Consider the following 24,758-nt stretch of genomic DNA (forward strand, 5'->3'; position numbering starts at 1 on the left):
ACCTCTCAGCCCTGATCAAGTTTGTCGAACAAACTTCGTCCAGCGTAGAACAGCAGAATCGATCAGACTGGTAACGAGGCGACAGGACTCCTTAAACCCTGGATCGGAAGGACGGGTACTTTCAGTTCCCATTCCATCCATCTTCCAGGGAGCTCATGGAATTCAGCCTAGACTGCAGGTATTCCTGCTTATGATGCAGTGTGGCGATCCCGCCGTGGCATAGCAGGTTTTTTTCCCCAGAGAACTCTCCCTGCTTTCCTCATGGCCGCTCAGGAGCAGGCTTCCGCCTCCTTCGCTTTTTGGATGGCTGGTCAACTCTGGTAGGCTCGGGTTCGACCTTCTTCAGCGCCGGAACAAGCTTCCGGATGCTTACCATGAGTGTGGGTTCATTGTATTTTGCTAGGAGCCTTCTCTCTTCTGCCTCAACATCTGGAGTATCTGGCCATGATATTGAGTCAGTGGCCTTACCACGTTGGAAACCCCGCTTCTCGTCCGTCCAGCGAGGTTAAGCAACGTCGGTTCTGGTCGGTACTTGGATGGGTGACCACCTGGGGACGCCAGATTCCGTTGCCACCTCCTCCGAGCCTTCCCTTCAGTTGACTGTGGCAAGGCTGAGGAGAGTCGCAGTACCTGTTCTCGGTCAAGCAGAGCTTTCAGCCCTACCTTGGAACGTTTCCTAGTTCTCCTTTCCTCATTGACCCGTCTATAGTTCCGAACGGTCGCCTCAGGATAAGTTCCATGTGGACCGGTCCAAGTTCCGGTGGTTTCAGGCAACGATTAACCGGACTTCCTGGCCCCTATGGGTCCAGCGGAACTATTAGACCTGCAATGGGTGTTGACCTATGGAACCTCTTGATGAGAGTGGATATTCTCGTCCTTTCCCCATATTTTTGATGCTGTTCTCGGACTCGTCAAAGAAAAGGGAGGGGGGGGGCACATTCCGGTCCAGGCCTATGGTCAGGACCTGAAGGATACCTCTCCATCATTCAGGCAGGCTTAGGGGCCGTAGTCTGGCCCCCCTACAGACCCTACAGCTCCTGCCGAGTCGATCCGTGCGAGTCGACTTCATGATTCTGGTGTGTTCCAACCAGCAGGGGACGCATTTTCGCACCTCCACATCTTGCAGTAGAGATACCGAGATGATTGAGATACTTTCAATACCACCATCGGCTCTCTCATTCCAGGCAGAGGAATGTTCTCTCCGACTATCCGAGCAGAGCCTCGTAGAGAGAGTGAGTGTACCTGGGGGTCTTTGGCCTTGAGTAACCACCAAGTCCTGGTCTGGGGGACCTGATCGCGACAGCTTGGAACCTCAAGCTTCCGCTGTTCTTCCCCCCCAGCCTCAGACCCCGAGACTCTGGCAAGATGCATTCCGGTGATGGTGGGACAACTTCGACGCCTGCGTCTTCCCTCCTTTTTGTCTGTGGAGATTGGGTCTCAACAAGACCAGGCTGTCTGTCAACTTTCAATGGGAGAGCTCCACAGGGACTATGCGCAGAACGGTTTCTGGACCCTCTGCTTCCCCTGACGGAACTCCCGGGAGAGCTTTTCCCATGAAACAGACTACTCAAACAACCACACTGCAACATCTTTCACGAACCGGGGCGTCGCTTCGGCTTCATGCCTGGAGACACTACGCCTCCTCCTCGAGAAGTGACAACCCGCTACAGTCGCGGGACGGAGGTCGCGTCATCTGCGATAGTCATCCGCAGGGGTCTTCCAGGCGAAGTGAAGAGTCTTCGGTGGTTGGTGCCGTGGGAGATATACCTCTTCTCCAGCAATAACGGTCTTATTGCCTTTTGGCGGGAGGAAACTCCTTTCCGCTCTTGGCATTGAAGCCTGTCGCTCAGCCTTTCCCTAACCTTCAGGCTTAAAGGAATAAATTTTTCCTGCCCGCTGGATCTTTCCTCGCTCATGCGAAGCTACGATCGTCCCTGACCTAGTCGGAGTGAGACCTCCAACTTGGAGCATGGCTCGGACTTTTTAGTCCCTTAAGAGATCTTCTCAAGACCCTTTACGACAGGCCTCGGATTGTATTCCGTCTTGGGTCTCCTGCTTACTCTGGCCGCGGCCAGTGTGTAAGCAATCTTCTTGGTCTCGTACGACTTTGCCCTTTCTAAGGAAGAGGGGAAGGCAACATTCAGGTTCGCTCCTGAGTTGTTGGCTAGACTCAGAATCTTGGGGTCCTGGCCCTTCTGTCCAATTCCTTCAAGATTTCGAGTCTCCATTCTGTATCTGATATCCCAAAACCTTCTCTTTCTTGCCAGTAAAGGAATCGAGAGGTTAGCTTTGGGAACAGCTGCAGTTTGTCCTCAGTTGCAGCCGATTTGGGAGCACAAGGAGGACACGGGGGAGAGTCACCAGTATACCTCTTCAGCTCGGACTCAAGGACATTCATCTCGACCAGTCTCCAGACCCTCCCCAGTCACGTCGCCCTACAGCACGATGTTGGATACATCGCAACGTCCCTCGCCTTCGAGTAATACTACTCTGTGACGCAGGTGCTACAAGCTGGAGTCTGGAAGCATCTAATGACCTTCACAGCCCGCTTCCTGCAGGGCATGACCCACAGTAGTTTCGATACGTTTTCTATCGCTCTGTGGTGGCTACACAACAGCTGGTCTAACCTCAGTCTCCTTTTTGGACAGGTAGCAGAAGGTTGAGGGCATTGTTATCAGGTTTTAGTCTGCATGAACGAAAGAAGTATGTCTGGCCCTTATTTCTTTCTTCATTATCCCCTCTACGGGGAAGCAGCATCCTGGTCTCTGCATAGCTGACCTCGAACCTCTGCAGGTAAACCATGCTTCCTTGTGCTCCGAGTATTGAGTCAATACTGTCGCGTCCCCCATACCCTGACGAGGTGGTATTGGGAACGTCCTAACCCAGAGTTCCTTCTGGAACTCCAGGTCAACTGCTTAGGACGGGTCACACTTCTTCCTTCACACACAAGCTTATGTAGGCCACACGGTTCCTTGCGGAGCAAGAAACTTGTGAGGTGCAGGGACTCCTTTTCTCGAGTGCGACTCACTCGGATTCTGAGTCCCCGGGTAAAGCCAAAGCCAGTATGGCTGGGGACTTTCCACCCTACCTAAGGGGTAAGTCACCCAATGTAAATAGCGTGGTTTGTATTTCGGTTACGGAACAAATGACAAATTCGAAGATAATTTGTATTTTTCCTAACCATACAAACCTTAGCTATTTACACATATTTGCCCGCCAGCCCTGTCCCCCAAGACAAGTCCTACCTCTAAGTGAAAGTGAGCATTCACCTGTGTGTGAGGGGGGGGAGGGGTAGCTAGCTACCACTCCCCTACCCCCCCGCTAACTAGCGCGGGGGTAATACACCCTCGTTAAATTTTAATGGCTCGCCATTTCAGCTGTGCTAAAAGGTAAACCCAATGTAAATAGCTAAGGTTTGTATGGTTAGGAAAAATACAAATTATCTTTGAATTTGTCATGTTTCATTTTCAGAGTTTGTGCTTGTGTGTGTAGTGTACGATATCTCTGTGGAGCCCTCGGCAGTTAGGCCACCATGGTGTAATTTCATGGGTCGCGATCGAGTTTGACTTCGGTCTTTCTCTCTCTCTCTCTTGAGGTCGTTCACCCTTTTACTACGTTACTTTTACTACGCCTTAGTAGCTTCCTTCCCGTGTGGGGGGGTTGCTACACCGTACGTTTTGTCTCAATTAGTTAATGAATCTAATTGTATGTGTTGATTTTTCAGCTTTGTAGAACGATTCCTTTCGGGGTTTTCGTTCTTTTTTTAGTGTTCATTCATTTTTAAATTACATAATTACATAGTTACATAATTATAATTGTTATAATTCTGTGTTGGTTACAGCTCTCCTTCCGTGAGTGTAAGTGGGCCTGGGGATTCGGCTGTTGCTGCCTCCCTTATAGATCTTTGTCAGGGGCGTGTCTCCTTCTCCTGGAAGTACTCCCGTAACGATGGACAGCTCTCCAGTTCATTTTAGAACACTCAGGAGGCTCGCCACCTTGGGGGGTTCTTTTCTTGCCTTTTTTTCGTGCGACTATGATCTTGGTGCTGAGCGGTCGCACCTGCAGTTACGCTCAAGGGGCTGGGCAACTGCAGGAGCCCCTCTTCGGAGGATTGCTCTTTTTAAGGTCACTGGCTGACCCGTCTCTTCTACGAAGTGTTTCTCTTTCGTTCGCCAGAGAGTACACTCATAGAGACTCCTCTTCGGAGGACTCTTCTGCCGTTGTTGCTGTTGGACGCCTTCGCCGTAAGGCTCACCGTCCGCCACGTCGTAAGGGCCTCCCATCTCCCTATAAGGTTGCTAAGAGGCGCCTTTTTGAATCTCCTTATGCAGCCTACAACTCCTTCCTCTTGATCTTCCGCCCCTGGTGCAGATGGACAGCAGTCTGACCTCGTCTTCCGACGGGCAACGGTCTTCCGACGGACAACGGTCTTCCAACGGACATCAGTCTCCCGACGGACAACGATCCCTTCGGGGCAAAGGGTTGACTCCCAAGGGGGTGCTTCCCTTGCGTGTCAGGGTTCCCCTGCGCGCCCTTCTGCAGTTTTCTCTCCTGCTCAGTGTTAGCGCACAGGCTTTCTCCTGCTCAGTGTTAGCGCACAGGCGCTCTCCTGCTCATCAGCGCTTTCCTGATCGCCAGCGCTCTCCTGTTCGCCAGCGCTCTCCTGTTCATCAGCGCTCGCCTGATTATCGTCTCTGCTGTTCCTGTTGGTTCCTGTTACGCACAGGATTCCACGCGTTGCCTTCTGCTCGCCAGTGATCACCAGCTCGCCAGCGACCACAGACGCGTCGACGTTCGCCTGCTCGTCAGCGATCTCCTACGCGTCAACGATCGCCATCGATCTGCCACGCCTGTCAGTTCCCCTGGACACCATCAGTAGCGATCTAGCGCTCGCCTGCTGTGGACCACGATCTCCGGTAGCTGAGTCTTGCCGTAGATCTTCCTCCTGCTCGCCAGCGCTCACCTTTACTTCTGTCCTTCTGTGCGCCAGCTTTCTTCAATAGCCAGCGCACGTCTGCGCGCCTTTTTCTGCCATGCACCAATGGGCGCCAAGGGTTTTTTCTGACCGTCCAGGATCGCCTGATTAACAGCTGGCTTCAGCGCTCACCTTCCTGATGTACCTGCGCGCCTTCTGTTAGCGCGATGCGCGCTAACCATCCCTAGTCTCTTACGCGTTAGCGATCGCCTACGCGCCCGCGCGATTCTTCGCCTGCGTGCTAGTGTTTTGTTAACGCACCACCGCTCGCCAACGCCCCGTCGCTTGCCGACGCGCCATCGCTTGCCAACGCGCCTTCACTCGCCTACGGGCCATCGCCCGCCTACGCGCCATCGGTCTCCCGACCGCCTGCGCTCACCCATGCCCCCACGTATCTGCGTGTCCACACACCCACATGCCCGCACGCCCACGTGCCTACGCTCATGCACGCCCGCGCACTTGCGCTCCAATGTTCGCCCACTCGCAAACCAACGGTATTCCGTCGCGCGGACCGATGGTGTTCCGTCGCGCGAACCGACGGAGTTCCGTCGCGCGAACCGACGGAGTTCCGCCGCGCGAACCGACGGAGTTCCGCCGCGCGAACCGACGGAGTTCCGCCGCGCGAACCGACGGAGTTCCGCCGCGCGAACCGACGGAGTTCCGCCGCGCGAACCGACGGAGTTCCGCCGCGCGAACCGACGGAGTTCCGCCGCGCGAACCGACGGAGTTCCGCCGCGCGAACCGACGGAGTTCCGCCGCGCGAACCGACGGAGTTCCGCCGCGCGAACCGACGGAGTTCCGCCGCGCGAACCGACGGAGTTCCGCCGCGCGAACCGACGGAGTTCCGCCGCGCGAACCGACGGAGTTCCGCCGCGCGAACCGACGGAGTTCCGCCGCGCGAACCGACGGAGTTCCGCCGCGCGAACCGACGGAGTTCCGCCGCGCGAACCGACGGAGTTCCGCCGCGCGAACCGACGGAGTTCCGCCGCGCGAACCGACGGAGTTCCGCCGCGCGAACCGACGGAGTTCCGCCGCGCGAACCGACGGAGTTCCGCCGCGCGAACCGACGGAGTTCCGCCGCGCGAACCGACGGAGTTCCGCCGCGCGAACCGACGGAGTTCCGCCGCGCGAACCGACGGAGTTCCGCCGCGCGAACCGACGGAGTTCCGCCGCGCGAACCGACGGAGTTCCGCCGCGCGAACCGACGGAGTTCCGCCGCGCGAACCGACGGAGTTCCGCCGCGCGAACCGACGGAGTTCCGCCGCGCGAACCGACGGAGTTCCGCCGCGCGAACCGACGGAGTTCCGCCGCGCGAACCGACGGAGTTCCGCCGCGCGTACCGACGGAGTTCCGCCGCGCGAACCGACGGAGTTCCGCCGCGCGAACCGACGGAGTTCCGCCGCGCGAACCGACGGAGTTCCGCCGCGCGAACCGACGGAGTTCCGCCGCGCGAACCGACGGAGTTCCGCCGCGCGAACCGACGGTGTTCCGCCGCGCGAACCGACGGAGTTCCGCCGCGCGAACCGACGGAGTTCCGCCGCGCGAACCGACGGAGTTCCGCCGCGCGAACCGACGGTGTTCCGCCGCGCGAACCGACGGTGTTCCGCCGCGCGAACCGACGGTGTTCCGCCGCGCGAACCGACGGTGTTCCGCCGCGCGAACCGACGGTGTTCCGCCGCGCGAACCGACGGTGTTCCGCCGCGCGAACCGACGGTGTTCCGCCGCGCGAACGTCGGCTTGATTCCTGCAGTATGCATTGCTCGCCTACGGGTCATCGCTTGCCACCACCAGCTCTCGCCCTTCCTACCACGCTCGCCCTCCTTCTGCGCTCCTTCGCGCACTTTCGTTTGCGCTCCTGCGTGCCCGCGCATGGGCGCTTCCACGTTCGGCCACTCGCGAACCATTGATTTACAATCGCGCGAGCGCCAGGGCGATTGCGACCGCGATTCCCGTCGGGGTTTCGCAACATGGCCAGCCCGTTCTGTCTGTTGAGAAGGGGGCTCAAGAAGACCAGACTATCGGTCAACCTGTCGATGAATCTGATAGCTCCGCTGTGGCATCATGCAGAGTGGTTCCCGGAACTTCTGTATCCTCCTGACGGAACTCCTGAGAGAGCTTACCCCACGACACGAGCTACTCAAACAACAACACTGCAACATCTACCACAAGCCGTAGCATCGCTTCGGCTTCACGCCTGGAGACCATCCTCACAGAGAGAGGCGTTCCGCAACACGTTGCGGAATGGATGTCTCGACACCTGCGAAAGTCATCCGCAGGGGTCTACCAGGCGAAGTGAAGAGTCTTCTGTGGTTGGTGTCGTGGGAGAGGTACCTCTCCCCTTGATTGCTGTATTCCAGCAATAACGGAGTTATTGTATATCGGCGGGAGGAAATGTGCCTTTCGCTCTCGGCGGTGGAAGCCTATCGCTCAGCCTTAAGCCTGGCCTTCAGGCTGAAAGGAATAGACATTTCCTCCTCGCGGGATCTTTCTTCGCTCATACGAAACTACGAACTTACCTGCCCCCAGTCGGAAGTGAGACCTCCTCCATGGAACATGGTTCGGGCTCTTAGTGCTCTTAAGAGATCTTGCGAACCATTACGCCAGGCTTCTGATCGTCACCTGTCTTAAAAGACGGTGCTCCTGCTCGCTCTGGTCTCGGCCAAGCGTGTCAGCGAACTTCATGGTCTCTCGTACGATGTCGCCCATTCAAGAGGATAGGTGGAGGTAACGTTCAGGTTCGTCCCTGAGTTGGTTACTAGACTCAAAATCTTGGAATCCCGGACCTTTGGTTCGGCTCCTTCAGGACTTCGAGTCTCCGTTCTGTAACAGATGACCCAGACCTTCTCCTTCTAGGCCCAATAAGGAGTCGGAGGGGTTATCTTAAAGAACAGCTGCAGTTCGTCCTCACGTGCAAGCCCTGTTTGGGAGCACAGGGAGGACGGAGAGGAGGGTCATCAAGGATGCCTTTTCAGCCTGGATTCAAAGGGTCATCCATGACGCCCTGAATCCAGACCCTCCTCCGTCACGTCGCCTTAGAGCACACGATGTCAGAGGCATCGCAACGTCCCTGGCCTTCAAGAGGAACTACTTTGTGACGCAGGTGCTACAAGCTGGAGTCTGGAAGCGTCAAACGACCTTCACAGCCCACTACCTGCAGGACGTGACCCACAGGAGCCTCGATACGTTCTCTATCGGCCCTGTGGTGGCTACACAACAGCTGGTCTAACCTCAGGCTCCTTAATGGACAGGTAGCAGAAGGTTGAGGGCATTGTTACCCGGTTTCAGACTGCATGAATGAAAGAAGTATGTCTGGCCCTTACTTCTTTCTTCATCCTCCTCTCTCTTGGGGAAAGCAGCATCCTGGGTTCTCTGCATAGCTGACCTCAAACCTGTGCAGGTAAACCATACTTCCTTGTGTTCCTAGTATTAAGTTAATACTGTCGCGTCCCCCATACCCTGACGAGGTGGTATTGGGAACGTCTTAGCCTAGAATTCCAGCTAAAGGACTTCAGGTCGACTTCCTAGGACAAGTCACACTTCTTCCCTCCACACACAAGCTTATATAGGCCGCACGTTTCTTGCGTAGCGACTTGCGAGGTGCAGGGAATCATTTTCTCGATGCTGCTCACTCGGATTCTGAGTCTCCGGGTAAGCCAAAGCCAGTAAGGCTGGGGACTTTCCACCCTACCTAAGGGTAAGTCACCCTATGTAAATAGCGTGGTTTGTATTTCGGTTACGGAAGAAATGACAAATTCGGGGATAATTTGTATTTTTCCTAACCATACAAACCTTAGCTATTTACACATATTTGCCCGCCAGCCCTGTCCCCCAAGACAAGTCCTACCTCTAAGTGAAGTGAGGCAGCTCACCAGTGTGTGGGGGGGGGGAGGGGTAGCTAGCTACCCCTCCCCTAATAGTTTAACCCTCGTTAAAATCTAATGGCTCGTCATTTCAGCTACGCCGAAAGTAATACCCTATGTAAATAGCTAAGGTTTGTATGGTTAGGAAAAATACAAATTATCTCCGAATTTGTCATATTTCTCCTTCAAAGAGTTCTTTGAAAGGGGGAAAAACCCAAGGCTTCTTCTTCTGTGCCCCAAACCTCCTCCGAAGGTCCCACTCATTCGGTTTCTTCCGAGAAACTGTCGAGTGGTAGCATAGGCCGCAGTTCTGTTGACCGATCTCGGGGTTTGGGAGAGGGAGTTGCCTCCCATAGCGAGGCAGCTCCTCCTCCTCCCCCGGGGGAGGATATTGATTCTCATGTTAATGTGTCTAACCATGATTTGTTACAGCTTTGGGCTTCCTTGGGGCTTCATGGTTCGCCCTCCAAGGAAGCCTTGTTTGACATGATCAAGTTAGGAGCAGCTGTCAAACAGTTGCCGACTTTAGCAGAGGTCGATCATCTGTCTATCGTCGACGTTGTTGTGGCAGAGGCTTCTGACAAGTTGGGTCAAACCTCTGCTCCTGATGTAGCTGAAGGCTTAGTTCCCCCCTCCGAACATCCTTCGAGGGAGGAACTAAGTCCAATGGTCTCCTGCAGGTGATTCTCCCCCTCAGGGGAGTTCACTGACAGAGACTCCTCTTCGGAGGACTGCTGGTCCGCTTGCTGACGCCACGGCCCCCAGAGGGTGTATAAGGCGCAAAGCACGCCTTCCTCTTCACCGTAGAGGACTTCCTTCACCCCACAAGGGCATGAGGAGGCGCCTCTTCGGCTCGTCATCCCTGCAGTCCGCCGCAGAGGAACCTCGTTGTCGATCACCGACCCTGCCAGCTACATCCCTGGACCTCTCTGCAGATCGTTCGCGATCTCCTTCGGTGGAAGGTCGTTCTTGCAAAGGACGCGCCGACCTTCCACCCGCCAGACCTGCTGACCTGCCGTCGCCGTTCCTGGCCGCTGATGCACTGTGGGCGCCCACGAATCCTGTCTTCAAGCGGGCATCGGTCCCTTCGGGGCACAAGGGACTTTCTCTCTTAGAGACTAAGTCCCTTACGTGCCAGGTATCCCCTGTGCGCCATCGATCTCCTACGCAATTGCGCGCAAGCGTGCTCCTGTTCCAGAGCCTGTTATAGTGCGCCAGCGCTCTCCTGTGTGCCAATGCTCATCTGCGCGCCAGCGCTCACCTGCGTGCCAGTGCTCACCTGTGCGCCAACGCTCTTCTGCCAGCCAGCACGCCACAGCGTGCCCTCTTCCGGATGCGCGCCCACGATCTCCTGCGCATCAGCGCTCGCCTACGCGCTAGCATTCTCCTACGCGCCAGCTCTCGCCTGTGCGCCAACATTCTCCTGCGTGCCCACGATCTTCGGATCTGACCACAAAGGAGAAGATAATCTCTTCCCCTGCTCGTCGGTGCTCGCCAGCACGCCTCCCTTCACCTACGCGCCATCGCGTGCCCTGCGCGCCCATCTGTTGCAATTCAGGATGTGCACCCTCATGCGCTCCCGCGCGCAAGGGATATTTCCCCTGCGCGCGTGCCCAACGTTTTCGCCCTCACGGGTTCAGTATGATCCTGTGCGCCCGCGCGCTCGCGAACAATCGCCTTCGCGTGTGCGAGTGCTTATTCAGCCTGCTGCGCGCTCGCCTCTATCACCAGAACGCGCCCTTGCGCGCCATCGTTCGCCCACACGCGCCCTCACCTGCGCGCCATCGTTCGCCCCACGCGCGCCCTCACCTGCGCGCCATTGCTCGCCAACGCGCGTTCTCGCCTGGGCGCCAGCGCTCACCCGCTCGCCCGCGTGCGAGCAATTGCCTGAGCGCGATTTAGGCGGAATTCCATCTCGCGACCACGAGCGCGATCGGCAACGTGATCCCATGCGCGAGGCTGTGGGACGACGCACGGCTAAGTCACCGTCATCGCTTCCCTCCCCCCCTCCCCTCTTGGCTACGGAGATCCTCAGCCAGGAGAAGGTAGCGAAGTGTGCCATGCAGGCAACTTCGTGGCTGGACATCTGGCTAGGGTCTCTAGGCATCCTGCTACGATCTGATGACCTGTCCAAGGAAAGTACCAGGAAGGCCATGGAGACATGTCTACTCTCAGGCACTCGTACCATCGAGTTTCTAGCCCACCAAGTCTCGAACTTGTGGGCTAATACCATCTTGAAGCGTCGAGATGCGGTGTCTGAGAGCTTCCACCAGAAAGTCCCCAACACCGAGATCAGCAGGCTCAGACATTCTTCCATCCTGGGGAGAAATCTGTTTGAGCCTAAGGACGTGGAGCAGGCAGCTGAGAGGTGGAGGAAGTCCAACCAGGACTCTCTCCTACAGAGGGCTTTAACATCTAAGCCCTATAAACCTCCAGCAACCCAGCAACCACGTCCTACCAAGACGACGAAACCGCCAACGGTAGCGAAGACAACGGTGTTTAAGCCCTTTCCTGTCAAAGACAAGAAAGGCCAAAAGTCCTCCAGGGGAGGGAAAAATCCTAGAGGGAGTAGCCGAGGCCGCAAACGCTAGGATTGGCAGTCCCCCTGCATGTCCACCAGTAGGGGAATGCCTGCAAAGTTGCGCAAGCAGGTGGCAGCAACTCGGGGCCGATTCCTGGACGATTTCCGTAATCAGTCAAGGATATCGCGTCCCTTTCATAACATCTCTACCTCCCCTGACAGCGGATCCAGTGTCGTTGAGCTCCCTTGCTATGGGATTGGCAAGGGGGCAAGCCCTTCGGGCAGAAGTCGAGACCATGTTGAAGAAGGGCGCTCTCCAAGAGGTCGTCGACGGGTCCCCAGGCTTCTTCAGTCGACATTTTCTTGTAAAGAAGGCGTCTGGAGGCTGGAGACCAGTCATCGACCTCTCAGCTCTGAACAGGTTTGTCAAGCAGACCCCGTTCAGCATGGAGATTGCAGACTCGGTCAGACTTGCAGTGAGACCTCAAGACTTCATGTGTACACTGGATCTGAAGGACGCGTACTTCCAGATCCCAGTCCATCCGTCTTCAAGGAAGTACTTAAGATTCAGCCTAGACAACAAGATCTACCAGTTCCAGGTGCTGTGTTTCGGTCCCTCCACAGCACCTCAGGTTTTCAACAGAGTGTTCACCCTGATATCATCGTGGGCACACAGGATCGGCATCCGTCTCCTCCGTTATCTGGACGACTGGCTGATCCTAGCAGACTCGGTGTCAGCCCTTCTTCGACACCGAGACGAACTTCTGAGACTTTGCCAAGATCTGGGGATCCTGGTAAATCTCGAGAAGTCTTCTCTGCTCCCTCCTGAAAGACTGGTATATCTAGGCATGATAATTGACACCAATCTCCACAAAGCCTTCCCATCAGACAACAGGATAGCAAGGCTGAGGAGGGTCGCGAGTCCTTTCCTCAGACGAGAAGAACTCCCAGCCCGATCGTGGTTACGTCTCCTCGGTCACCTCTCATCCCTGGCCCGTCTAGTTCCCAATGGTTGCCTCAGAATGAGATCTTTGCAATGGTAACTCAAGTCCCGGTGGAATCAAGTTTACGATTCCCCGGACGTCATGATCCTGATGGGTCCTGCGGAACGGACGGACCTTCAGTGGTGGGTGACAGACGAGAACCTACGAAAGGGGGTGGATCTTCTCGTCCTCCCCCCGGATTTGATGCTGTTTTCGGACGCTTCGAAAAAAGGGTGGGGGGCCCACGTTCTGCTCCACAGGACCTCAGGCCTGTGGTCAGAATCAGAAAAGTGCCTCCATATAAATCTGCTAGAAATGAAGGCCGTATTCCTGGTCCTTCAACAGTTCCAACAATACCTGGCGGGTCACTCTGTGGTGGTGATGATCGACAACACCACAGTAGTGGCTTACATCAACAAGCAGGGAGGTACCTTTTCAGAGCAGCTATCCCATCTCGCAGTAGAGATACTGAGATGGACCCAAGTCCACTCAATTCCGCTATCGGCTCGCTTCATTCCAGGCAAGAGGAATTTTCTCGCCGACTATCTGAGCAGAGCGTCTCAGATAGTGAGTACCGAGTGGTCTTTGGATCATCTAGTAGCCAACAAAGTCCTGACTTTGTGGGGTTCCCCGACTGTGGATCTGTTCGCTACAGCATTGAACTTAAAGCTTCTGCTGTACTGCTCCCCAGTCCCAGATCCCAAGGCACTCTGGCAAGATGCCTTTCAACAACGGTGGGACAACATCGACGTTTACGCCTTTCCCCCGTTCTGTCTGATGAGGAGGGTACTCAACAAGACCAGAATATCGGTCAATCTCTCTATGACCCAAATAGCTCCGCTATGGCATCATGCGGAATGGTTTCCGGACCTTCTGCAACTCCTAACAGAACTTCCGAGAGAACTCCCTCCACGACACGAGCTACTCAATCAACCACACGCCAACGTCTTTCACAAAGCCATAGCTTCGCTTCGACTTCACGCCTGGAGATTATCCAGCATCTCCTCGCAGAGAGAGGATTTTCGCAACAAGTTGCGAACAGGATGTCTGGACACCTGCGAAGGTCATCCGCAGGGTCTACCAGGCAAAGTGGAGAGTTTTCTGTGGCTGGTGTCGTGGAAGGGGTATCTCTCCACTCGATGCCACTATTCCAGCAATAGCGGAGTTCTTCGTGTATTTGCGAAAAGAAATGCGCCTTTCAGTCTCGGCAGTGAAAGGCTATCACTCAGCCTTAAGTCTAGCCTTCAGGCTCAAAGAGTGGACATTTCTTCTTCGCTGGAACTTTCCCTACTCATACGAAATTATGAACTTACCTGCCCTCAGTCGGAAGTGAGACCTCCTCCATGGAACGTGGTTCGAGTTCTCAGGTCTCATAAGAGACCTCCCCACGAACCACTACGCCAGGCTTCAGATCGCCACCTGACTTGGAAGACGGTGTTCCTACTAGCTTTGGCCTCGGCCAAGCGAGTCAGTGAACTTCATGGTCTCTCGTATGACATCGCCCATGCAAGGGGATGGGGGGAGGTAACGTTCAGATTCGTCCCTGAGTTTATTGCTAAGACTCAGAATCCGGGAGTGCCGGACCCACGATTCGACTCTTTCCAGGTTTTGAGTCTTCGTTCTGTAACAGATGACCCAGACCATCTCCTACTGTGCCCAGTAAGGAGTCTGAGGCTATATCTTAACAGAATGGCAGCAGTTCGTCCCCAAGTGCAGGCATTGTTTGTGAGCACTGGGAAGACGAAGAGGAGGGTTACCAAGAATACCATCTCGGCATGGATTCGGAAGGTAATCCATCTATCCCTGAATCCTGACCCTCCTCCGTCACGTCGCCCTAGAGCACATGATGTCAGGGGCATAGCTACGTCCCTGGCCTTCAAAAAGAACTTCTCAGTGACGCAGGTTCTACAAGCAGGGGTTTGGAAGTGTCAGACGACCTTCACAGCCCACTACCTGCAAGACGTGACCCACAGGAGACTCGATACGTTCTCTATCGGTCCTGTGGTGGCTGCACAACAGCTGGTTTAAACCTCAGGCTCCTTAATGGACAAGTAGCAGAGGGTTGAGGGCATTGTTACCTGGTCTTAGTCTGCATGAATGAAAAGGTATGTCTGGCCCTTATTTTTTTCTTCATCCTCCCCTCTCTTTGGGAAAGCAGCATCCTGTGTTCTCTGCACAGCTGACCTCAAACCACTGCAGGTAAACCATGTTTTCCTTGTGTTCCTAATATTAAGTTAATACTGTCACTGTTCAGAGGCCCTCACAGCCTACCATGTCTGGTATAGGCAATCTTCTGGAGCAACAGGAATCCTCAAGGCTTCCATCATCCAGTGCGGCTCTTGGTGCTCGTGAGAAGAGCACTTCTACTCGTGAATTGCGCCCATTGTTGTGCGAAACTCGCGATTTTGCACTTGAATCTCCCGTTTTCATGCGCAAATCGATTCCAACACCTCCACCTCTAGCGGCAAGCCGATTCCCTTCCCAGAAGAGTTTAAGGAGCCTCCTAATAAGTACGCCAACATAACTTTTAGTCCTGATCGTCCTCTTCTCTTGGTCGAAAGAGCATCGCTTGTTGCCCCAGAGCGTATCTCATATGACATCCTCGGCTCCTCCTAGGGTTCCTCCTAGACAACGATCTAGTGCTGAGGTGCCTCCGACAGTAGATCATTCTCTTAAGAACCTTCCTTTTACTCTAGTCAGGGGTAAGGAGATCTTGATGAAGCGACAAAAGAGGAAGATGAGAGGCGTCACTCCACCACACGCCGATATCATCCACCCTCGGGCGAGCATGGACATTGGCCCTCCCAGGTAGATCCCTGTCCACCCTTTCAAACCTCAAGAAATTGAGGTGGTGCCTTTGGACCAGCGTCCAGTATCCTTACCTCCAGCAGGTGAAGAACCTTCGGTTTTTATAGCTAAGGCTTCTACAACTGGTGCCTTGAAACCTTCACAAGTTACTCCAACCAACATCTTGGAGGAACACTTTCCTGTGCGAAAGGAGTCCAGGGACACCAAAATCAAACCTAAGAACGCCAAGGTAAGAGAACCTCATTTGGCGGTGGCGTACAGGAGGTCTCCTGTGGCAGGTTCCTCTGATAACCCTGTTGATGACCCCTGACCTACCCCAAGCTCTGGATGTGAGTCTGGAGGTAGATGATGACATCTACACGAATAATGAATATCTCCCAAGGGCAGCCAGATCAAACTATCACTCGGAACAAGAGAGAACAGAGTTGGAGCATACCTTCTGGCAGCCCTCTTAATGAGAGAATGCCTTGATGAAGTCATTGAGCTTCAGCACGGCATTCTATTCCCGTGTTGAAACTTGGTGACGGGCAAGAGGGCCCTCGAACTTGGGGAAATTGCTCCCCCAGTTCGAATCTAAATTTCTCTCTCTCTTATCTTTTTCTTCCTCTTTATATTGCTTCAACCTTCTCCTAATATTATAAACTTTCTTTCATGATGCTGTCCCAACCCTATGAGTAAAATTTTCCATATGTATATGTGTATATTTTTACATATATATGTATGTTTATTATCTTTTTTTTTTTCTCTCTTTATGGCATGGATGTTTCTACATCTGTTATTGCCACTTGGGCGGATGTTTCTACATCCGGTATTGCTGCCTGCTTTGATGAAGGGGAAAGGTGTCACGGTTGGGAGGTGTTTGTGCTCAAAGCTATATGTGAGAGTATTGGATGATCTCAGTCATCCCGAAGAGGGTTTGGACCTTTTTGGCGGAACTATTCTCAAGTGTTGGGTCTTCGGAATCCAGGGGTATCCAATGCTTGGGGTAGGACTCTCGGCTTTTGGCCGGAAGCCCGTCATTACAGATATGGGGAGGATGATTCCATAGTTTCTTGGTCTCAGTCCTAACAGGCGGGTTCAGCTTACACCTGTGCCTCTATATCTGTTTTGATGCTATGGAGTGGACCATCTGGGAAGTATACTCTCACTGCGCCGGTAGTGGAGAGTGCAAATTTTCTTTCCAACACGTGATGCTTTAATGTTCTCAAGCAGGTAAATCAAACTATTCAAAAAATCTCTCTTCTCTTTTCTTTATTCTGATGGATTCTTGTGACAATGACCCCACCTCCCCTGGATATGCTGACTCGCCCCCGGCACTGTTGACGACCTCTGGCAAAATTCATTTAAAGAAAACTCCGTTGACGACGTAGGAACTGAAAAGGACTGTTCTTTAAACATTCGGAAAAAGGGTAATTTGGGCAACACAGGAAAACTGAATGTCCTGCACGTTACCCAAATCCCTTTAGAAGCTAATTATGATGTGCTACATAAAATATTTGAGTGTTACGGATTAATAAAAGAAATTAGAATGAAACTTCAAGATGATAATTGGGAATCTTGGTTATCATTTAATTGTCACGATGAAGCATTTAATGCAAGCTGTAACATTGTTGATATTAAAGTAGGTAATATGAGTGTTAAGGGTGCTCTGTGTGATGGGGCACCTAAAGATCTGGATGTCTACAGACCAGCAGACTGGGTTGATAAAGATATAGAGGTAGATATGCCATCCCAAAGAAAGCCAAAACCACCAGTGTGGCTTCTTGCTCAATCTGTAGGAGGTATGGAAAATTATTTCAAGATATGCAAATTTCTTCAGAGGAAGGTAGGTACAATCATCGCACCTGGAGATATATCTCGATTCGGTAAGAAAAGTTACTTGATAAAGGCCAAGTCATACACACAGTCTGTTATATTGTCCAATTTGAAGACAGTAAATGATGATGTAAAATTGGACATCAAACCCCATCTAAACTTTAGCTATGGAAGGGGAGTGGTTTTCAATAGGGATCTATATGAATTTACCAAAGAGGAGATATTGGCTATGTGTCCTCTTATCAGTGTGGAAAGTACATGAAGTAACTGGAACATCAATGATTGTTCTTACTTTCCAGGATGCTGATGTACCTTTCCACATAGACATAGAAAACGAAAGGATCAGAGTTCAACCTTTTAAGCAGAAGCCACTGCTATGTTATAATTGCTTTAAATTTGGACATCCTTCCAAAGTTTGCAATAATGAAAAATTTGTAATACTTGCTCCAATATTTTCAATATTAAACTTACCCGATAATCATGTAGCTGTCAACTCCGTTGCCCGACAGAATTCTATGGAGGGATACGCCAGCTATCACAATACTAGAAGGGGGTGTACTTACCAGCGCCACCTGTGGCCAGGTACTCAAGTACTTCTTGTTGACACCTCCTCAATTATTCCTCTGTCGTGCTTCCGGCAAGACGTTCTGGGATACGCTTATGTTCTTGGAGTATTTTCACGACTTTGGTGAAGTATTTCTCTTTGATTTCGGCTGTCGCTTTACTGGAAACTTCTATATTAGCTTAGTTAGCTTTTGGAATTAATTTGATTAATTATGGTGACGAAGAGAGTATGAACTCTCTTTCACCTTTAAATGGCCGACCCTTCCCTTAGACGGAAGTGTTGGTGTCTAAGAGAGTATAGACTCTCTTTCTTAATTTTGCTTAACAAAAGTTATAGATTTATTTTATATCTCTCCGCCTCTTATAGGCCTCTTCGATTAACTTCCTTTTATTATAAACTTATTAAAATTAATTTTTATATTTTTTTATATTCGACCTTCCTAATAGTAGGCGGTCTTTTCTTGGTACCGAAGTTAATTAACATTGAGCCCGTCATTTTGGTTTTACCTGTTAACATATTATGCTATTTTAATGTCTTTGAAAGAATTTCTTTGATAGTCTCGTACTGTTTTCAAAGTTGAACTAACGTTTTGTTTTGTCTCTGCAGTTGTTGACGTTCAGAACGTTCAACTTGCGCTCTATCGTTACGATAGAGAAAGAATTTTCACGGTTTCACGTTGCAGTAAGAGTAACCGTGTCTAGCGTTTTGTTCATTCTTTCTTAACTTAATGGTTTTAATCCTAATAAAGGAACTTTTCATTTTGGGAAATATTTCAGTTTTTTCCTTTAACAATAATATGTTTTAACGATATATATGATTGGGCTCTTCTCTCAGGTTCTAAGTCAAGAGAGAGAGAGAGAGAGAGAGAGATAGAGACGGAGGGAGAAAGAGGAGGATAAACATTTCTTTCAAGCGAGTAACGTTGTTATCGTTTTTGCTCTTCTCCCTAGTCTCTTTAGGGGAAGAAGGTAAACGTTTCTAGAGTGATCTAGTGTTTAGTCTCTTTCCAGCCACTGAATTATTTATCTTTCATTAGATTTTTCTGTTACATTGTAATTCTGTTTTCGCAATTACTAACTTTTGAGAAAGGATAGAATTGCGTGTTTCAGGTACAAACCACTTAAAGTTTCGAGTTCAGTGAAATAAGTGCAAACAGAAAATCAAAGTGATAAGTGATTAGCGCAAAGTGTGTCAGTGTTGTGCGTGAGGGTACTTCTGTGCGCGCCAGTCGTCCTCCCAGTCCGGGACCTCTTGCAAGCTCCCAAGCCCAGGGGAGAAGCAATGTCGAAGGGCAGAAGGGTTCAGCAGGCCTTGATCGGCGCACAGAAGTATCCTCGGTGGTTGTGGGCGTGTCTTACCGAGACCGTCACTCCCACCCGCAGACGATTGAGCCCTTATTTTGCTCGTCTGCAGAAGAAATTTAGGGGAGAAAACGCTGGTCTCAGGTCTCAAGACCTCTTAAACGTAAAGTCCAGACCTATGCCAGACGTACGAAGTTAGAGTTCAACAACCCGGATGCAGTCATTGGGTTAGCTCTGACTCTCCTCAGTCATCAGTTGAATGCACTCCGCCTAAGAGGAGTAAGGTTCTGCCACAACAGAGCTCGACTGTTAAGGCTTTACCTCAGCCTACTGTAGTTTCTGCCGACCCCAAGTGGACTCTACTACAGTCCATGCAAGCACAGCTTTCGGACTTGATGCGTGAGTGTCGGGCTGAGAGTGTTGCGCCTCCGCCTCCGCCTACACTCCCTCCGCCTGCGCTCGCTCCGCCTGATCGCAGTACCACCTGCCAGGCGTACGATGTTGAGCCACGTTCTGAGTTTGCTGTTCCCAGTGGTGTTCAGCCTCCGCCTTCCTTAAGGCAACCTTTACAATGGGATCAGGAGGATTATACCTCTCTTCCTCCGCCTCCACTTGCTGCTCCACCAGTGATGCAACACTCGGTTGAGGTACAACAACCTCTCCCGTCCATGAGTCAGTCTCCTCAGCTCTCGCTGCAGCGAGCTCAACCTTCCTCAAGGCAAGCACCTCAACACCTTAGCCTTGCGCCTCAGGAGCCTCAACTTGCGAGATTTTTACTGCGTTCTGCGCAGCCACTACCTTTTCGCTCTCAGCTCACACCGCAGGAACCTCAACTCGTTCCTCAGGAACTTGCTACTGCGCATCCGCCAACCACTCAGCAAGCGCAACCCTTGAGTTCAGCCACTCATGCCAGGAGTCAGCCTCCTCCACCCATGCGCCTACCTTCTGCTACTTCCTTTGATCAGCCTTTGCAGACTGAGCCTCAGGTGTTCCCTCAACAGAGTCTTGAAGAGGAAACCACAACTATTGTTGTTCCAGCTCGTTCTGACTCTGCTGTTCAGCATACCTTACCTCCATTTTCAAACCTTATGATAATGGAGGTTATTTGTATTACTTATAAAAATATATTTGTATTCCTGGCAATATATTTTTAACAATATCGCAAAATATGGCAAAAATATGAATCATGAGTTATGAATGTAAGGTATATATTATGTTGATATTAAAACCCCATGCAAGCATGCATAAAGCACTCTAGCACTGGTCATGGAATTTCTGAGAAATGTTAAACGCCATGCACACGCTCTGCTTACCTTACATGCTCTGCTTACAGCATGCTCTGCATTCTACATGCTCTGCATACAGCATGCTCTGCATTCAGCATGCTCTGCATACAACATGCTCTACATACAGCATGCTCTGCATACAGCATGCTCTGCATACAACATGCTCTGCATACAGCATGCTCTGCATTCAGCATGCTCTGCATACAACATGCTCTGCATACAGCATGCTCTGCATTCAGCATGCTCTGCATACAACATGCTCTACATACAGCATGCTCTGCATACAGCATACTCTGCATACAACATGCTCTGCATACCTTACCGCATGCTTCTCAGTCACACATCTTTGGTTGTTGCCAACTCACTAGACTGTCAAGCAGTTTCATAACGTTGCCTTCTAGTCTGCTGCTTTTGCACCAGTGAACCCTCACTGAGAGAACTTAGCTTTTCTAGGATATGGTCCCTGTAGATGAGAAAGTTCTTTTCTCCCTCCTTCTGATATTCCCTTGAGGACTCTGTCATTTGGAGGGAGCCTTTAGCTGCATAGCCTCCTATGGACTTTTATTTAAGCATAACATGCTTCCAGGGAAGGTAATGGTTCCACTTCAGTCGCTAATCCCGTCTGTTACCACACCTGCTCCCATAGACCTTGAGCTGTGTTACAAGACATGCAGTCCAAGCTTAGTCCTTGTTAGAGGATTTTTTGTTTACGGAGTCAATGTGTCACGGGGAAGACGTTCAACAACCAACAGAAGTGACTTGTTGTGACGCAGTGCGGCAACCTCAGCAACCCGATAAGGAGTTTGTCTGTACGACCCAGACAGTCTAGACAGATTCGGGTTGTCACTGTACTTCCTCGCTTGCCCATGATTGACAGTTCACAGACTGTGCAGCAGTACCATGATCTTGTGTCCGGCTCCGTCAGACGACTGGCTTTTAAGAGCTCCCACAAGTCGTCGCTGTCTGGAGATTTTCAAATGGACTATGGATCTGACCAAGGAACTGGGCCTCCTGGTCAATTTTGAGGAGTCTCAGCTCGTCCCATCCCAGACCATTGTCTCCTTGGGTATGGATCTTCAGAGTCGAGCTTTTCGGACTTTTCCGTCGGCCCCAAGGATCTTCCAAGCCCTAGAATGCATCCAGAGCATGCTGAGAAGGAACCGATGCTCAGTCAGGTAGTGGATGAGTCTAACAGGGACAATTTCATCGCTGGCCCTGTTCATCGTGTTAGGGAGACTCCACCTCCCCCCCCTTAAGTATCATCTAGCTGCTCACTGGATAAAGGACATGACGCTAGAGACGGTCTCAGTTCCTGTTTCCGAAGAGAGGAGGTCTTCTCTCGCGTGGTGTAAGAACAGCTTTCTTCTCAAGGAAGTCTACCTTTGGCTGTTCAGAAACACGACCGCCGTCTCCTCTCGGACGCATCAGACACGGGCTGGGGTGCGACTTTGGACGGACAAGAATGCTCGGGAACATGGAATCAGGAGCAAAGGACACTTCACATCAATTGCAAGGAGTTGTTGGTGGTTATTCTGGCCTTGATAAACTTCAAGTCCCTCCAGCTTAACAAAGTGGTGGAGGTGGACTCTGACAACACCACAGCCCTGGCTTACATCTTCAAGCAGGGAGGGACTCTTTCGTGGAAGTTGTTCTAGATCGCAAGGGACCTACTCATCTGGTCTAAAGATCGAAAGCTAACTGGTAACGAGGTTCATTCAGGGCGGTATGAATGTCATGGCAGATCACCTCAGACGGAAGGGTCAGGTCATCCCCACAGAGTGGACCCTTCTCAAGAATGTTTGCAGCAGACTTTGGGCCCTGTGGGGTCAGCCAACCATAGATCTGTTCACTACCTCGATAACCTAGAGACTCCTGTTGTATTGTTCTCCGATTCCAGACCCAGCAGCAGTTCACGTGGATGCTTTTCTGCTGGATTGGTTCCATCTCGACCTGTATGCATTCCCGCCGTTCAAGATTGTCAACAGGGTACTTCAGAAGTTCTCCTCTCACAAAGGGACACGGCTGACGTTGGTTGGCTCCGCTCTGGCCCGCGAGAGAATGGTTCTTAGAGGTACTGCAATGGCTGGTCGACATTCCCAGGACTCTTCCTCTAGGAGTGAACCTTCTAAGTCTACCTCACGTAAAGAAGGTACACCCAATCCTCCACGCTCTTCGTCTGACTGCCTTCAGACTTTCGAAAGACTCTCAAGAGCTAGGGGCTTTTCGAAGGAGGCAGCCAGAGCGATTGCCAAAGCAAGGAGAACATCCACTCTCAGAATCTATCAGTCTATAGGGGAAGTCTTCCGTAGCTGGTACAAGACCAATGCAGTTTCCTCAACCAGTACCACTGTAACCCAGATTGCTGACTTCCTGTTATATCTAAGGAAAGTAAGATCCCTTTCAGCTCCTACGATCAAGGGTTACAGAAGTATGTTGGCAGCGGTTTTCCGCCACAGAGGCTTGGATCTTTCCACCAACAAAGATCTACAGGACCTCCCTAGGTCTTTTGAGACCTCAAAGGAACGTCGGTTGTCCACTCCAGGCTGGAATCTAGACGTGGTCCTAAGGTTCCTTATGTCATCAAGATTTGAACCTCTCCAATCAGCCTCTTTTTAGGACCTCACATTAAAAACTCTTTTCCTCGTGTGCTTGACAACAGCTAAAAGAGTAAGTGAGATCCACGCCTTCAGCAGGATCATTGTTTTCACATCTGAAATGGCTACATGTTCCTTGCAGCTCGGTTTTTGCTAAACGAGCTTCCTTCACATCCTTGGCCTAAGTCGTTCGAGATCCCAAGCCTGTCCAACTTGGTGGGGAATGATCTGAAGAGAGTACTTTGCCCAGTTAGAGCTCTTAGGTACTATCTAAAAAGGTCTTAACCTTTACAAGGACAATCAGAAGCCTTATAGTGTGCTATCAAGAAACCTTCTTTTCCAAGTTCTAAGAACTCAGTTTCTTACTATTCAGGCTTCTGATTAGAGAAACACATTCTCATCTGAAGGAAGAAGACCTTGCTTTGCTGAAGGTAAGGACACATGAAGTGGGAGCTGTGGCTACTTCAGTGGCCTTCAAACAGAGCCATTCTCTGCAGAGTGTTATGGATGCAACCTATTGGAGAAGCAAGTCAGTGTTCGCATCATTCTATCTCAAAGATGTCCAGTCTCTTTACGAGTACTGCTACACCCTGGGACCATTCGTAGCAACGAATGCAGTAGTAGGCGAGGGCTCAGCCACTACATTCCCATAATCCCATAACCTTTTAACCTTTCTCTTGAATACTTTTTATGGGTTGTACGGTCGGCTAAGAAGCCTTCCACATCCTTGTTGATTTGGCGGGTGGTCAATTCTTTCTTGAGAAGCGCCGAGGTTAAAGGTTGTGATGAGGTCCTTTAGTATGGGTTGCAGCCCTGTATACTTTAGCACCTTTGAGTTGATTCAGCCTCCCAAGAGGAACGCTGCGCTCAGTAAGGAAGACGATCTTATTAAAGGCAGAGTAACGGTTCAAGTCGACTTCCTTACCAGGTACTTATTATTTCATTGTTATTGTGGATAACTGATTATATGAAATACGGGATACTTAGCTATCCTTTAATCTTGTACACTGGTTTTCACCCACCCCCCTGGGTGTGAATCAGCTACATGATTATCGGGTAAGTTTAATATTGAAAAATGTTATTTTTATTAGTAAAATAAATTTTTGAATATACTTACCCGATAATCATGATTTAATCGACCCTCCCTTCCTCCCCATAGAGAACCAGTGGACCGAGGAATAATTGAGGAGGTGTCAACAAGAAGTACTTGAGTACCTGGCCACAGGTGGCGCTGGTAAGTACACCCCCTTCTAGTATTGTGATAGCTGGCGTATCCCTCCATAGAATTCTGTCGGGCAACGGAGTTGACAGCTACATGATTATCGGGTAAGTATATTCAAAAATTTATTTTACTAATAAAAATAACATTTTACCATGGGGATTGTACACTTGAGGCAAGGTGCTTAAACTGCAACTCTAATCATAAATCTAATGATAGGAGCTACCAGTTTTATAAGTTAGAAGAGGCTGCCCTCAATAAATCAATTATTGAACATGTAAGCGTGGGGCATGCCAAGAGATTATTAAATAAATCTAATACTTATGCAAAGACATTAAAAACAGGAGAAAAAGTTCCTTGGGAATCATCTCACCCACCTACTACTCGAAAAATGAATTCACCATCTATTGATAAGGTGCTGCATAAGAAAAAAAACATCTCCTAAAGATTTATCATTGAGTATCAACAAAAAGACATTGCCCACCACTATCAAACCTTTGTCCCCCATTACAAAGGATAGTACTAACCTCTCCCAGGCCATATCCTTGCCTGTTTTAATGGAGATTCCACCTGACACCAAGTTATCAGGTGTACCTGTAGTAGGGAAGGTACAAAAACCTGGTAACTCGCAACCTATTAATCGTAAAAGAGAGAGACCTCCATCTCTCTCACCCCCTTCCATAAGAAATACTAGAATTATGACATCAAATAAATATGATGTTTTGTCTGTTGATGTTGGCGATCAACCAGAAGACAATTTAAATAAATCAGAAATTCAAGTTGAGGTCCACCATCCCCCTCAACAAATATATAAAAAAGATACAAAGAAAA

The 24,758-nt window shown here is 50.9% G+C and overlaps 1 pseudogene; it reads left to right on the plus strand.

The window, feature by feature from the left end:
* The first annotated feature begins 454 nt into the window (after nucleotides 1-454).
* LOC137635777 (5S ribosomal RNA) lies at nucleotides 455-573 on the plus strand (annotated as a pseudogene).
* Nucleotides 574-24,758: the final 24,185 nt, after the last annotated feature.

This window comes from Palaemon carinicauda, unplaced genomic scaffold (genome assembly GCF_036898095.1).
Source record: "Palaemon carinicauda isolate YSFRI2023 unplaced genomic scaffold, ASM3689809v2 scaffold172, whole genome shotgun sequence".
Taxonomy (NCBI): Eukaryota; Metazoa; Arthropoda; class Malacostraca; order Decapoda; family Palaemonidae; genus Palaemon; species Palaemon carinicauda.